This window comes from Nicotiana tabacum, unplaced genomic scaffold (genome assembly GCF_000715075.1).
Source record: "Nicotiana tabacum cultivar K326 unplaced genomic scaffold, ASM71507v2 Un00011, whole genome shotgun sequence".
NCBI classification, from domain to species: domain Eukaryota; kingdom Viridiplantae; phylum Streptophyta; class Magnoliopsida; order Solanales; family Solanaceae; genus Nicotiana; species Nicotiana tabacum.
In genome coordinates, this window is record NW_027438249.1 from 113,957 (window position 1) to 128,870 (window position 14,914).

Genomic DNA, 14,914 nt, shown 5'->3' on the forward strand with positions numbered 1-14,914 from the left:
ATTAACCATATAATCAATAACACGGATAATTCAATTAATTAATCTAAAGCTAAAATAGTAGCATAATTTCTAGCAAGTCTATGACCCGGGAATATATTTATCCAAATTGTTATAAACATATTATGAAATTGGTGTAGTAATTTTGTGTTGAATTATTGAGCAATTATTAAGTACGTTGTAAATTGGTTCTTTATATATTTTGTGATAATTTAACTTGAATTGATAATTGTTTGAGTCTACATCAGTCGATACGTTGATCACAATTCCTCGTGGGAACGATACTCTACTTACTTCTATATTACTTGTCGATCGCGTGCACTTGCGTGAGTGTTTTGGTCGCAACAATGCTCGTGACTTGTGACACCCCGGTTAGGGCTGTGTCGGGTTGGATTTTTCGCTTGTTATCGATATTTCTGCTATTCAGTATTATTAAATCATGTTTAGACTATTTTTTGTTGATTAACTGCTTTTCAAGATGAGTTGGGTTAAACTGGTTGGCCTTGTCTCCACAAGAGGCGCCATCACGATCGGGTTCGGGGTTAGGGTCGTGACAAGTTGATATCAGAGCCTAGGTTACATAGGTCTCACGAGTCATGAGCAGGTTTAGTAGAGTCTCATGGATCGGTACGGAGACGTCTGTATTTATCCTCGAGAGGCTGTAGAACCTTTAGAAAAGCTTCACATTCTTGAATTCTAATCGTGCGTCCTTGATTTAGCTTGAAAAGTAACTCCTGAATTCCTTCTACGTGTTCGTATGCGCGCATGAGCGCTCAGTATCATATGTGTGTCGATGGCTTGTGATTCCCTGATCGAGGGGCGAGATGTGATCTATGTGAGTTGATGTTGGGCTAGTCTGGAGGACTTGAGGCCGGATCTTTGCCTATAGCTTGAGCACTGAGGTGGTGATTGTGTGAACAAGTATTTTTGAACTCATATATTCGGTAGTGTCCCTACAAGTAGGAGTGACGGTTGGATAACTATGTGATGAGTATGCTAGTACTGCGAGATGTATCCATATGATTTGGAGGCGACGAGAAGGGTCTGTTGGAGGATAGAAGAACTATTAGGTGCTTGAATTCCATCTTGATTCGAGGTATAGCCCCGAGTTATGGGCGTGTGAAGGATCTTTTCATGTTTCCCAGTTGTGAGTGAAGTAAATTTTATGTTGAGGTATGAGTTCAGACTCACGAAGACAAAGTTACTATGTACAATTTATGATGGTGGAAGGTATACAAAAATGTTAGTTAGAAGCAAAGCAGATGGGTTGTCTCCTGCGAAGTGTTCTGAGGTTGTGCAATCCTTATATGTCTGTTAGAAGATCTCATTTGTGAGTGGAAGATATGTGTTGCAATTTTAATTGGGTCGATTAGAGAGTGGGTGTAACTGTTGCGAGAGTGAATGCGAGATTTGCAGAAGAGTTAAAATTTTGGATGATCTGTGTTTTCACAAGCTTATAAAGGATTTGAGTTCAATCTCACTATGGTATTATGGCATCAATAGAGTATAAGTGTTATGAGTTATTGGGTGTATCTTGATCTATGGCTTCGAGCCAAGTGGGGGAGTCTGCTATTAACTAGGCGATTGCACGATTAGGTGCTATGTTGGTTCCAGTTTGAGGCGTGCGGGTAAATCAGTTATGGCTTGCAGAAATTGAGACCGAGGATGGCTCGAGTAAAGGAAAATTTTGACTAAGGTTATGTTATGCTTCATAGGGTGTGAGAATCACGGAATGTCTTTAGATGTTGTTGGTAATGGATGCTCGGTGCATAGAGCAGGAAGTGGCATGGTTGTTCTAGGATGAGGTTACACTCAGCGGCGTCGGAGTGCTATTGAGGCACGGGTGATTTTGTTCGTTTGGTCAGGCTAATTGCAGTTTGAATAGAGTGAATGACTCTTGAGAATGGTTCTAATGTGTTCAAGATTCTACTTGTAATAATTAGGTATTTTAAAGTTGTATATGTGGTTAGAAACTGAGTTTTCATTGGAAGATATCAAGACTGGTGGTATTTTCTATGTTAATTATGGGATTTTATGTATCAGTATTAGGAAGGTAAAGGTAACGGATTTAGATTCGCAAGAAATCTCTTCAGAGTAAAGCATTATTGAGCGTGGTGCTCGTGGGAATATCTGAGAAAGTATTCAGCGACTTATGAGCCTTAGACGGTGTGGCTTTATGCTTGGGTTCCATGTGGTAAGTCTGGGTTGAGGAATTGTGATGATATAGCCAGAAGGAATATCAAGTTGAAGGTAAATCAGAAGGAAACTCGGATAGATGGGGTAGCTTGGTAGTGGGTCGGATCGATATGGTAAGAATATGATTAGCTTTCTGGATGCTTACGGGGTAATGAGTCTCTGTAGGTATTTCGCGGCAATGCTCTTAGGTTTTGATGGCTTGCATAGCTTGGTTGAGTTAGAAGGATTCAGTCCTAGCAGGTTTGGTTCGTGCAAGGGGAACTCAGAGAGTTTTTGATGGTTTCTACCTCGGTTGGAGATGTATATTTTCTGTGGTCATGAGGAGCATGGGATGTGTAGTGATTTTCTTCTAGATGGGACCAATGGAAAGTTCTTGACTAGTAGAGTACGTACATGTTTGTGGCTCAGAAGGAAGATGAAATTCTCATGTTATCCTAGGATGGTATGGTATATGCGGTATGTTGTGGAGGATTGAGATTTGCGTGTGGGAGGTTACGGTTCAGTTCTTAACGGAAAGTCATAAAATTCTTAGGTAGCACGGGCAGTTTCAAATGATTAGAGGAATGAGCTTCAGATAATTAGAGAAATGATCTTCATATGATTCAGGAAATGGTATTGCTAATCGAAGTGATCTGATGAGAGTATATGTCTCAGAAAAAGGCAATGTGATTAAGTTGATGGCATTTCGGTAATATTGCAGCATATTTTTGTCAGATCGACTGCTGATATTCGAGTTTGCTTGGTGGCACAGAGGAATTATAGATTGTCTCTCGTGGAATGATTGGGAATTTGAGGTGTGGTATGCATTTGGACGACGAAATTGGGATCAGGTATGTTGGTTCATGGGCCATATGGAGTTGGAGATAGGGAGTTCTCATTTTCAAGTTATGTGGTGGTTGTGAGTTGGGTGTATCGGCATTGTTTAGTGACTATCAGGGTTTGGAGACCCGAGCGGATCTTTTGTGCTTGGTATGTTAGATTTTAGGTATGATATTGGGTTCAAACTGGTTATCTCTGTGTTGTGTCATTCTGGACTATTGCGTTAAGCGGCGCTATTGGCTATGCCTGAAATGCCATGGATTGAGTGGCGAGGTTTGACGGATTAAGTCCTATTGGAGTGGTTTTATATTCGAAGACCCAGCAGACAGCTGGGAAGGATTGTTTTTCTTATTTGGGCTCTCGTGATGGATGTCAATGTAGAGGCTCCTCATATTGATTTAGTTTCGGTGGTGAGGGACCTTTCGGATGTGTTTCTTATGACCAGGCATGTCGCCGGGAAAGGGTGTCGATTTCAATATTGATTTGATGTTGGGCACCGTATCGTATGGCACCGACAGAGTTATAGGAGTGGAAGGAGTAGCTTCAGTTTTCCTTGATAAGGAGTTCATTGGCAGGCCAATGTGGATGTGTGTCCTAACTTGAGTCAGCTTGGTTGGCTCCGAATTGTATTGTTGAGGGATGTGTTGATTCTATTGTTATTGAGCTTATTAGTAATCTAGGAAGGTCTATGAGCTACCTTTCTGTGTTGCGAGGTGTTGTGATTTGTGGGTTATAGGCACATATGGTGCGGTTCTATTGGGGTCTCATAATGGAAGTCTAGCGGGAGGAGTATTGGATATTGCTTGGCGGATGGCGCATCGGTTATGTCCATTCGGGTTGTGCGGTGTTATGTATTTGTTTCACCGTGGTTATGATTATTTACTTTGGTTCTAGATCATAATTGTGCATGGTCGTCAATTTTGAACATAGTGACTTGAGGTATTTCATGTGGAGTAGTGTTTGGATAGGGTCGCACATTGAAGCGAAGTAATATAGAGGTATGACCTTGCGGATTAGATTCGTGTGTTCTATTCTTATGATGTGAGACAGGTTCCCAACCTTGTGTTGTGGTGGTACTGGTGAGCTTGAGGTACAGCTCTTTCATTTGAGTCATTTTCATGATTTGGGTATGTTCAGACTGTTGCTTATTGGTACGCGTATTGCGCAAGTTGTGACCTAGGCCTGTATTAATATGTCATGTCACCAGCGTAGTGTGTGGGATTAGGTGAGATCGTTGGGATCATTAATAGATACGAACAGATTCGATTTCAGCGTGTGGGAAGGATAATATTGAGGTTCGGCTCAGAAATTTGCTATGGTATTTGCCAAAGGAGAAGTGGCTTCATGCATGGTTGATCTGGGAAATGGTTATGGCTTACCGCGTGTTTTAGTGATCATTGGCAGTGTATGAAGGTGTTGGAATAAGACTGTAGTTGATAAGAGTTTTTCTATCGGTATTCGGGTGTCGTGTGTAGCTGTTGTGATTAGAAGTTATCACTACCAGTGTATGATTTATATGGTATATCATGTGATCGTGCTCGAGATAGCGGATTCAGACTTATTCTCAGTATAAATGTGAGATTCTGATCGATTGATGATTTTAGAAGTGGAAATGTGGTTCCATGGTTTATGGGCTAGATTAATTTTAGTTATATTGTGTTATCGAACCTATGTGAGGTAGGGTGACATAGGATCACCCACGGGTATGTGCATGGTGAGGTTATTCAGCAATTGGTTGGATTTTAGAATAACTCTGGGCACATTCGAGGACGAACATATGTTTAAGTGGAAGAGGATGTAACGACCCGACCGGTCATTTTGAGCTCTGGCACTTGGCTCGCCAGTTCTCGGGAATGACTTTCCCCGTGTGATGTATTATGACTTATGTAAATCATTGGTTTTGGTTTTTAGGGTAATCGGAATGAATTTGGGAGAACAGTTCTTAGTTTAAAGCTTAAAATTTGAAAGGTTTGACCAAGATTTGACTTGTTTATATATGATCTCGTATCGGATTTTTTATGATTTGGTTAGCTTTGTTAGGTAATTTGGGACTTAGGAGCATGATCGGACATTTTGGAAGTCCGTGGAAGGTTTAGGCTTGAATTGGCAAAAATGAGGTTTCGGTGTTTTCCAGTCGATAGGCGAGATTTTTATATAGAGGTCAAAATGAAATTCCGGAAGTTGCAGTAGTTCCGTTGTATCATTTGGGATTTGTGTGTAAAATTTTAGGTCATTTGGACGTGGTTTGGTTGGGTTTTTGATCAAAAGCGTATTTCGGAAGATTTTAGAAACTTAGACTTGAATCCGATGTGATTTGGTAGATTTGATGTCGTTTGAGGTGTTTTGATGATTGGAACAAGTTTGAATAAGGTATTAGGTCATGTTTGTGCTTTTGATTGAGGTCTTGGGGGCCTCGGGGTGATTTTGGATGGTTAACGGAGAAATTGGAATTGTGTTGCAGCAGTTGATATTGCTGCTTCTGGTATTTTCGCACCTGCGGCTTGGGGACCGTAGGTGCGGCGACGCATAAGAGGATAGTTGGCCGTAGAAGCGAAAGTTGGCCAAGTGTGCAGATACCATAGAAGCGGTCAAGTGGCCGCATCTGCGGAGCCGCAGATGTGGAGGTTCTATCGTAGATGCGATTTTGGGTTTTAAGTGAAGGACCGCAGAAGCGGTGGTTGGGCCGCATATGCGGTACCGCGGATGCGGTTAAAGTGCCGCATATGCAGAAAGGCCTGGGCAGAGCATATAAGTTATTTCATTTCGCGAGTTTGAGTTATTCCACCATTTTTGACTTCGGCTTGAGAGCTTTTGGACGATTTGGAGGAGGGATTTCAGGGGAGCTTCGTTAAGGTAAGGATTTTGGACCTAAAACACATTTCTATGGTAGTATTTCATGGATTAAGACTGAAATTAAAGGAATTAAAGGGCTAAAAATGGAGGATTAGGGCTTGAGTTTAAGAGGCCTTAAATTGAGGATTTGAGGGGTCATTTGAACTATGATTTTGGTACTTTTGATAGGTATGAACTCGTGGGGAAATAAGGAATCTAATGATGTGAAAATTTCTACGTTTTGAGAAGTGGGCCCGGGGTTCGGGTTTTGCTAATTTCGGGATTTGTGCCCTTTATTGATTGTTTTTGCTTGGGCTTTGTTCCCTTAGCATATTTTGATGTTCTCGTTCTGATTTTGGATAGATTCGACGTGTGTGGAGGCTGATTTGAGGGGAAAAGGCATCGCGAGTTAGAGATTTAGCTTGTTCGAGGTGAGTAATGATTGTAAATGATGCTCTAAGGGTTTGAAACCCTGGATTACACAACGTAGTGCTATATTGAAGTGAGGCACACGCTTGACGACGAGCGTGGGGTCGTGTACTATTGGGGATTGCGACTTGGTCCGTCCCGATTGATGATTTTATCGCGTATTTGACTGAAAACTAATTGCTATCATCATTGTTTGGGCTGAATGCCATATTTGGGCCTAGTGTCAGCTATTTGAACCTTTCGGGGATTGTTGTTGATATTTTCTCACTGTTTTGATTTTATACTTGAACTCGGTCATGTTATTTTCCACTACTTTTAAAACTCAGCCAAGTTTATTTTGATTTGACACTTGAAATGATATTTCAAATAACATTTTGGGCTGAGCATCATGTTTTACTGTTGCCCGAGTGGCTTATGTGATTTTTGACTGAGTAAGGCCGAGGGCCTGTATTGTGAGGATACTTCTTGATCGGGCTGCACGTCGCAGCAGTGAGATACTAATTTGATTATGAGATCGAGGGCCTGAGATATGTACGCCACGAGGTGGCTTGTTGATTGATATGAGGCCGAGGGCCTAGATTTGATGCCACGAGATGGCTTGATATAGCGCTTGGGCCGTAAGGCGCCCCTCCGGAGTCTGTACACCTCTAGTGAGCGCGGGTACCTATTGTGATGTGAGATTGAGCCCGAGGGGCTGGTACTATTCTGAGACATTGCCTAAGGGGCGGATTTGATGACATTGTGCCCGAGAGGCGAACTTTATGTGCTTATCTTTTCTTATTTGCCTGCCATTTACCTGTTTAAATTGTGTATTTGTGCCCGAGGGCCGGATTTCTGTGTTTATCTGCACTAATTGTTTTTGCATTCATTTGCATAATTGTTGAAAAAGTCATTTTCAAAGAAGTTTCAAACTGAGCTAAGATGTTTTAAGAGATTTTACAGCTTCACTGCTTTTCTTACTGGATTTGAACTGCTTCTATACAACATCCTGATATGCTTTACGCGATTTCTTACCATTCAGACTTTAGTTATGATTACTATTCACTGACTTGGAGTACTCAATTTACTCCTTGCACCTTATGTGCAGATTCAGGTATTTATACACCTGATAGCGGGTTTTAGCTAATCGGAGGCAGAGTCATCGGAGTTTAGCAAGGTAGTTGTCGGCGTTCGCAGCACTGCTTTTCTCTCTCTTTTTTGTATTTGTACACTTCAGACTTTCAATTGTATTTATATTCTAGTAGATGCTTGTGACTTGTGACACCCCGGTTAGGGCTGTGTCGGGTTAGATTTTCCGCTTGTTATCGATATTTCCGCTATTCAGTATTATTAAATTATTTCTAGACTGTTTTGTGTTTATTAACTGCTTTTCAAGATGAGTTGGGTTAAACTGGCTGGCCTTGTCTCCACGAGAGGCGCCATCACGACCGGATTCGGGGTTAGGGTCGTGACAGCATAATTTTATAGTTTTTTTATATCTCATGCTAACTATGCGGGTTTCTAATCTCCAACTGGACTTACTAACAATTATCACATCTCCCCCTTAGACCAAAGGTTAAGGTCTTGTACTTGTGTATCCTTTTCTTTTGTTAGTATCCGAACAACTTTCCGTATCTTCTATAATTTCTTGCACTTTATGTCAATGACGACTCATCTTCCGATTTACTTCTAAGCAATCTTTCTTACTAGGGAAAACTAAATTACTTTCATAAAAAGAAAGTTAATGTATTCACAACTATCATATACAATCTTAATGATTTAACTCTGTTCACTCTATCGATCTCTTTTCGATAACTCTTAAAGGCTATTCTTCTGTAGTTTGCACTCTTACTGCTAGATGATTTTTTTCTTCCATTGTCATTGTACTTTGGGTTTAACTTAAATTCTTTGGGTTCTAACACGTGTTCAGTATTTCAAACTGTCATCCACTCGCTAGAGTTAACCTGGCTAAGTGAATCAAATCTTACCTCTACTAGCTCTGTTGAAATTGCTAATTCATTATATCCACTCAAAATATAATTACTATTCTCTTACTAATCACATTCTAGTATCATGTTTTCTTGTTTTGCTTCGAATAACTAAAGTGAAGTATAAGGTTATTTTTAACTCCCCTCACCATCCGATCCTATTCTACGGTTGCATATTCTCTTTCTTTTTTGAACTATGTACATGGATCTCACTTAGGAAATTTCAATTGTCTTAAACAAAATTGGAATATCTAACCCTAAATTTTCCATACAGTTCAAAATCATATCAAAATATAAATATCTGAGGTAAACACTTAGATCTTTTATCTTACAATAATAGTAGTTGATTATTACAACAACCTACAAATGTGGTACTTTCTAGTGCTTATTTGAATGAATCTTAACAACTTAAAATCATTCCCTGAAATTCAATATTGCTCTTGGTTCTCATTTCGTATGTCATATCTTTTTAGTCATATTTTTTCCTTACGGTCTTTTCTGTCCAAAACTATAGGGATCAATTCTATTCCTGTTGCAGTTAAATTCTTAACATGTTACACCATGGGGTCTGATATCTAAACTATCATCATCCAACATGTGGCTCCATTTCCAAGAATTAAAATGAAATTGTCTGTGAGGTAAAATACATACGGATACACTACCATACACAAACTTGTCCTTCAGAGCATACTATCATCTGATAAATGACTTCTTGTACCATCCGGCGAGTCTTGGGTCTTAATACGGACCTAAGAATTGAGAAGATTTTGCTATAATCTCTGTTACTTAAATATTTTTTTTAGCACCCATAAGCATCATTGTATACTCAGAAGTCACCAAAATTTGGATACACTGAAAATTGGAGACCTGCTAACTAAATAGCTGAATACATGCATACTGAATAACTATAAACCTGCTAACTGAAAGACTGTATAACTGGTAACTGAGGTAAACTGATAACCATCAAACATGATAACTGCTTTTGTATTTTCTGATAAGGTTATGCTCTAATATGCACTACTATCCATTGTATCCTACTTTCAACATCCTCTCAAGTTTAATTTGTTACCAATATGTACTCCATAATTATACCCAATGGGAAAAAATCATCTCTTTAGAACCTTGAGTTTTTTTTCCTGCTTGTCGTTTGGGCATCCAATACGTCTGGAATGCGATAGGAAGAGAAGGTTACCTATTGCTCTAAGCTTCATGGCACGATCTAGAGTAAAAAGAAATGAGACAATCCTTGATGTCTTGGCAGTTAACTATTTATATGAGTGGCCGGCACACACATATAAAGAAAAATCCACTGGACATGGCTTCATAGACTCCCTAGGACTCTTGAGCCTAATTCTCTAATACCAAGCTTTGTCACGCCCCATACCTGGGCTTGGACATAACATGACACCCGGTGCATACATATAAAGGAAACTCCACTGGACACGGCTTCATAGACTCCCTAGGACTCTTGAGCCTAGTGCTTTAATACCAAGCTTTGTCATGCCCCAAACCTGGGCTTGGACATAACATGACACTCGGTGCCTGACTACATGTGACTGAGCGAACCAACTAGATGGCTGAATCAACATGTGATATCATAACATACTGAATGCGGAAGATAAACTTACACATGTTGATTTACTGAAATTCTAAATGATATAAATCAAAGTGCGGAAATATTAATATAATTCTGAAACATATTTGTAGCCAACGCAGCTTAACATGAAAAGTATGCGACTCTGTCTAACTATTACTCTAGTCTATGAAGCCTCTAATGAAACACTGAAAACACTAACTATCTGTAAATACTGAAAGACTGTAAAGTAATGATAATGCCCGAAAGAATTGGTGCTAACCAAATAGCTGGTACGAGAATCCTAGCACTCTAAATCGTCAACCTGTAAATCATTACCTGCATCGTGAGATGCAGGCCCCGGGCAAAAAATGATGTGTAATGACCCATGCAATTATTTTGAGAATTTGCACTTCGCTCGCTAGTTCTCAGGCATGACTAACCTCGTATGATGTATTATGACTTATGTAAATCATTAGTTTTGGTTTTCAGGTTAATCGGAATAGATATGGAAGAATGATTCTCAGCTTGAAGCTTTAAATTTGAAAGGTTTGACCCAGTCTTGAATTTTTAGTATTCAATCTTGAATTTGGATTTTTATGATTTGGTTAGCTCCATTGGGTAATTTTGGACTTAGGAGCACGTCCGGAATGGAATTTGGAGGTCCGTGGTAGATTTAAGCTTGAATTGGCAAAACTGGAATTTGGTTTTTTCCGATCGTCAATGAAAATCTTGATATCGAGGTCGGATTTTGGTAAATTTATTATGTATGGACTCGTGAGAGGATGAGGATTTTGGTTTTATGATTTTTGTTAGATTTTGAGACGTGGGCCCAGAGGTCGGGTTTGGCCAATTTCGGGATTTTTGAGTTAATTTGATATTTTTCGCATGAACTTTATTCCTTTAGCGTGTATTAATGATGTGATACTGATTTTGGTTAGATTCGGAGCATTTAGAGGCTGAGTCGAGAGGCAAGAGCATCGTAGGCTAGAGTTTTGTCCGGTCTGAGGTGAGTAATAACTGTAAATCTTGTCTTGAGGGTATGAAACCCCGAGTTTCACATCGTTTCACTACTTTGAAGTGACGCACGCACTAGATGATGAGCGTGGGGAAGTACACCGTTGGGGATTATGACTTGGTCCGTCCCGTACGACTATTAAGTCACATATTTGATTGAAAACTATTTGATACTATTGTGCTTTGGAAAGTATTACTGTGTTTTAGGCTGGATGCCATATTTGGGCCTCGTGCCAAGATGATTGGACCCTTAGGGGCTTTTCATTATTTCCTCACTGTTTTGATTTAATATCTGTACTCAGTCATGCTATGTTTTACTGATTTTATAACTCAGTCTTATTTACTCTGATTTGACGCATAAAATGATATTTTGGGCTGAGCACCCTGTTTTACTGTTAGCCCGAGTGGCTTCAGAGGTTTCTAACTAAGAGAGGCCAAGGGAATGTTTTGTGAAGATACTTATGGGATCTGGCTACACGTCGCAGCATATTGTTACTGTTTCATGATTTTGTGAGGTAGAGGTCCTAAATGATTTATGCCACGAGGTGGCTTGTTATGTGAGGTTGAGGGCCTGATTGATTATGCCACGAGATGGCTTGTTATAGCGCTTGGGCAATAGGATCCCCTCCGGAATCTGTACACACTCAGTGAGCACGGGTACCCAAAGTGAGTGATATTATATTACCCGAGGGGCTGTTCTTGATTCATGTTGTGCCCGAGGGGCTGATTACGAGTGATTGTGAGGTAGCCCGAGGGGCTGGTCCTGATTGATGTTGTGCCCAAGGGGCGGTTTATGATACTTGTGGTGGTCGAGGGGCTATTTATGATTTTCGTCATTTTTATTCCAAACTTCATTGAACTATTTTTTGAAACTGTTAGAAAGACATTTTTCAAAGGATTTTTATTGAAATTGGAGTTTTAACGAAATGTATTTGATTTATGTACTATTTTGGAAACATATTGTACTTACTGTGGTGTTCTGACATGGATTATGTATTTTCTTACTGCTCGGTCTTTATTTACTCTTATTACTTACTCAGTTGGCGTACTCACATTACTCCCTGCACCTTGTGTGCAGATCCAGGAGTTGCGGGTCAAGATAGCGAGCATTGATCTTTCATCCAGCGGGTCTTTCGGAGTCAGCAAAGTAGCTGTATGGAGTTCGCAGCCTTGCCCTTCTCCCTCTTATCTTCCATAAATTGTTTCTAGTATATTTCCAGACTGTGATAGTCTTTGTTGTATTTAGACCTTAGTAGATGCTCGTGACTTGTGACACCCCGATGTCGGAATTGTGTTTTCTTTCCGCACTTGTTATTTAGACTCATGTTATGGGAGTTTATTTAACTTAATAGCTTAAAACGTCCTTATTTTGAAATATTGGTTTGACTTGTGATTGTGTCGGTTGGCCTAGTTTCATGATAGGTGTCATCACGGCCGCGTTGGTTTTGGGGTCGTGAAAGGACGTCAGTACATTTGAATTGCACTAGTATGTAAAGCAATTGAAAGAAAGAAATATAAATGTTGAAACTGATATTGAGCTGATAACTGAGAATTGATAATTCATAACTGAAATGATAACTGATAACTGAACTGAACAAAGAAAGTAAGGATATGAATGCTCCCTCTTCTGAATGATGAACAACCTATTTATCTGAATAAATTACGGCCTCAGGCCCAATATATATGTGCACAAGCTACGACCTCAAGCCCAAGTATACGTATACATAACTACGGCCTCAGGCACAAAAATGCATAAAGTATAAACTACGGCCTCAGGCCCAAACATGCATAAAGCATAAACTACGGCATTAGGCCCAAATATGCATAAAGTATATAAACTACGGCCTTAGGCCCAAATACAGGTGTTCAATATTCAGGGATTTAAGTTCAGAAATTGAAAATCATCCTGCAATATGTGATGCTGAAATACTGAATCATATTGAGTTACATGATACTGGAATACTGAATAGGACTAGACTGATACATGTATTTTTGAACTAATTATGAAAACTGAAACTTCAATTGTTTATGACATGCTGAATAATCTAGACTTAGGCTCATAGGCATCAAACTCAAGTCTATATTAATTACACACTAAGCTCACAACATTCAGAATATAAGTCATGAACGAGTTATGAAGCTAGATAATAGAAGTTGTGCAACTATTCAAGGAACTAGGCTTAACTATATTTCTGAGGCAAGTAGTAACATCGTAAAATAAATGTGTAGGGAGAATTATTAACATTCCCAAACATAGAGAGTTAGCCTCACATACTTTAACTTCTTTCTCTTGAGCGTAATACAATATTCGCCAATCCTTTCAACTTTAATCTATATCACTACAAGTCAAAAGGATTTCATATTAGCAATAATACTCATATTTTAGTTACTTAGACATTTCATCAAACACTTTATAGGCGTAAAGCCTCATAACCCTCATTAATGATGTTTCTACATCCAATAACTCATTCTCTTGCTCCAAGATAAATTTTAAAATCTCAAATTTCTTATAATCAATATCATTCTTCATCACCCATAAGATAAACAATACCCTTAGCTAATAATCAACAATCAACAACCCAAATCCATAACCGTTCATATTTTCCTATCAAACTCATCAACTCATATCTCATGAGCTAGAGTCTATAATCATTAATCCACTACTATAATCAAGTAGAGGGTGAAGATACTACCTTTTTGACGTTCAATCCTCTTCAATTTGAGTTGTAGGGTTTCCTCTCTCAAAACTGATGTCCCAATCGAATGTCTAATTTGAAGGGTTTACCCATGTTAATAAGGTGTTGGAGAATTGAAATAAACTTAGAATTACCAATAGAACTTAACTTGGATGGTGGAGGGACATTTGAGGAGTTAGATTCTTGAGAGATTCCCTTTCTAGAGCAAGTTTTTGTGTTTTGGGGTGTAGGGGACAAAGTAGCGCTTATAAAATGACCTCCCTGGGTATGCTCCCACGCACCTGAAGTCATAGTTGTGCTCCTGCACCCATAGTAGGGCAGTAGTACTGCCACAAGTGCGCAACCGTGCACGGGACCATCTGGGCGCGCACCTGGACGCGCATACTATGCATTGTCCTGTAAAACGCACATAACCTTTTGCTCAGAAATATGTTAAGGCTCCATAATATATCGTTGGAAAGATATTTCAAAGGGAAACAAATTTCATGTTTTACATCTTCCCAAATTCCCAAAGGATGTTTACTAAATCCTTATAGAAGACAGACCTTCCATAAACTTAGTTGATTTTATCGAATCTTATGCACCTCACTCTCCATCTTGATTCCAAAATAACTATTTTCACCCATACTCATCCTGATAGGACTTCATATGTCTAATAGTCATATTAATACTCATTTAATATGTCCACACCTAGTCTTTACGGAGTGTTACATGTACTCTTAGCCTCTTCCTCAAGAGACATATTACTACTAGTGATCAAAAGATCATTAACATACACCAAGATGACAATAATGTCTTGTGTTGTCTTCTTAGTGAACAAGGAGTGATCATATGCACTATGTTGATATTTTGCTCCTACTAGTGCATCTGTGAGTTTAATATTTCATTGTCTTGAAGCACAAGCCATAAAGTACTTTCAATAACCTGCAAGCCTTATTCTCCCCATGTATCTAGAAACCCTAGGCAAGACCATGTAGACCTCCTCATAGAGATCTCCTTATAAAAAGGCATTATTGACATCCATTTGGTAAATGATTCATCCCCTTGAAGCTGCTATGCTAAGGACAGTTCTCACAATTGCCATTTTTGCAACTGGTGAGAATGTCTCATGGTAGTCCTGCCCTTCTTGTTGAGTATATCCTTTTGCAACTAATCTTGTTTTAAATCTTTCAACTTCCCAATTTGATTTGTATTTGATCTTGAACACCCACTTAGAGCCAATTGGTTTCTTGCCTTCTGGAAAGTTAACTACCTCCTAGGTGTGATTTTCTTCAAGTACTTTAATATCTTGGTCCTTGTCTTCTACCCACCTTGGATCATGTGCAACTTCTTTGAAAACTATGGTTCAGTTAGAGCTGAGAATACACTGAGATAGGACTGATATGCAA